The sequence below is a fragment of the Myotis lucifugus genome, unplaced genomic scaffold, assembly GCF_000147115.1.
Source record: "Myotis lucifugus unplaced genomic scaffold, Myoluc2.0 scaffold_36, whole genome shotgun sequence".
In the NCBI taxonomy this organism is placed as follows: domain Eukaryota; kingdom Metazoa; phylum Chordata; class Mammalia; order Chiroptera; family Vespertilionidae; genus Myotis; species Myotis lucifugus.
Genome location: NW_005871084.1, coordinates 6741491 through 6743837, shown reverse-complemented (window position 1 = coordinate 6743837; position 2347 = coordinate 6741491). Strand labels below are relative to the sequence as shown.

General features: G+C 31.9%; 1 non-coding gene across 1 annotated transcript; it reads left to right on the top strand.

The window, feature by feature from the left end:
• The first annotated feature begins 1921 nt into the window (after positions 1–1921).
• LOC111825693 lies at positions 1922–2052 on the top strand. The gene has a single exon (XR_002828897.1). It is a non-coding gene; the product is annotated as a small nucleolar RNA SNORA51 (small nucleolar RNA).
• Positions 2053–2347: the final 295 nt, after the last annotated feature.

The following is a 2347-nucleotide window of genomic DNA, read 5'->3' as shown; positions in this document are numbered from 1 at the left end:
GAGAGGAAAGCAAAGAAAACAAATTGATAGGAGACACTAATTAATTAGTCTTGATTTTAAAAATTATATAAAACTAAATGTATGATAATAATTTTAGCAGAATAAAAAATCCCTATTTCAAAGTGAAAAACCATCAAATCTAAGGGAAATAATAAGACAAATTCATCAAAATTAGAGCTATTAAAGAGATCTCTAGTTTTATCATTATTATTTAATGATATATATTATAGTTCAAAAGCAATGAGATAATATAGAAATCAGAGTTACATGCTAGAAATGAGCAGATATAATTATTTGCACATTCTGTGATTATACAAAAAATATGCATTAGATAACTTGTCAAATAGAGACTTATGAAGAGGAAAATTTGGAATTACCATTACATGGGACACTTAAGATGGGCGTTATTCCTTGCTACTTTCTGATTTTTGTTGTTATTGTGTTTTTGTCCCTTTTGCTGTGAGAACCAGCTATCTGGCTAATGACATGTAGATTGTGAAAGAGTAAATGTAAGGAACTGATAATGTGCCACAGAGTTGGAAAAACTTGATTTCCCAGGGGTATGAAATTATAAAATATAGAACTGGCTGCTACTAATTATTCTCTTATTATTTATTAAATCTAATTGCTATCTGTGTCAAATTCCTTCTTATCTTTTCATATGCCCTTCAAAATGAAACTGTGACTCTAGGACAGCCTTATTAAAGGGACGGGCAATAAAATAGTCAAAAAAAGGTGATGTGATCTTAATTAAGGTGGTTATTTCTATTCTACAATGCAGAGAATTCATGAGGAAACAAGTGCTGAGACCCAGGTTGGGGGTCAGTAAAAAGCTGAGAATCTCATTTAGATGATCTCAGGAATAGTTATGTAACTAGTTTTCTTTCTTTTAGAAATAGTATTAATTTTTAATTATCTCAGCTAATATATTATTGAATGGTCCTTTTTAAGCAAATAAAGTAGCTAAGAGCCAAAGGTGGCATAGATGTAATTGTAAGTCTACACCTAATATGCATTCTTTCCAGGTAATTAGGTTTCTTAAATAGCTTTTTCTGATTATAACATTCATACATGTCATTTTTTAAGATATAGTCTCTAATACAATGTAATATAATTTCCCCCTATTTTCTTTAATAATAATTTAAATATTTGAGAATAGCTTTAAATTTAGAAAAAAAAGTGATAATTGTACAGAGTTCCCATATACTCCAGACCCTGTTTTTCCTATTGTTAAAAAATTTACATTACAGTGATATATTTGTCAAAATTAATGAACTAATGCTGATACACTATTATTAACTAAAGCCTATATTTTATCTTTTATTATCTTAAATTTTATCAAGGTCTCATCAAAGATACCACATTACATTTACTCATTTTCTTAGTCTCCTCTTTGCTATAACAGTTTCTCAAGAAATTCTTGGTTTTGATATCCTGCACAATTTTAACAAATTCTGTAGAACCTCTTTCAATTACTACTGCCTGATGTTTCTCCCAAGATTAGCTTAGAGTTATGGATTTGGGGGAGAAAGACCACAGAGTTAACAGGCCATTCTCGTTCCATCGAGTCAAAGGTACATACCATCAACGTGTCATATCACTGTTAATGCTAATGCTCCAAGGTAGAATTTGTCAGATTTCTCTCTAATGTAAAGTTACTTTTTTAGCTCACCTTTTCATATTGAACTCTTTAAAAGGAAGTTACTAGCCCGGATGGCATGGCTCTGTGGTTGAATGTTGACCTATGAACCAGGAGGTCACGGTTTGATTCCCGGTCAGGGCCTATGCCCGGGTTGCCCGGATTGCAGGTTCAATCCCCAGTGTGGGGCATGCTGGAGGCAGCTGATCAATAATTCTCTCTCATTATTGATATTTCTCTTGCTCTCTCCCTCTCCCTTTCTCTCTAAAATCAATAAAAATAGGCCTCCTGGTGCTTACCACAGGCTGTGTTCTTACACTGACTGTACAGAAATAGGAGGCAGAGTAAACTAACCCCTATACACCTCAGCTCAGGCTCTTTGCCTGGTCTGTATTGTGAATGGGGAGACATTGAAAAAAATGAAAATAAATAAAATCAATAAAAATATATTTTAAAAATAAATAAAAATAAAAGGAAGTTATAAAACATAATCCACAACTATGCTCACTTTGTTGAGAGTGTCTGAATAATTTATTTGGAATTCACATGCATAGAATATTTGTCTATTTTCCTCTTTTACTTATTTATTTAATCATTTATTTATATTGCTATGTACTCATGGATTTTTAAAAATACTTTGGTTTATAATCCAATACTATTTTTTTGTTGTTGCTCAAATTGTTCCAGCTTTGACCTTTGGGGGAGCTT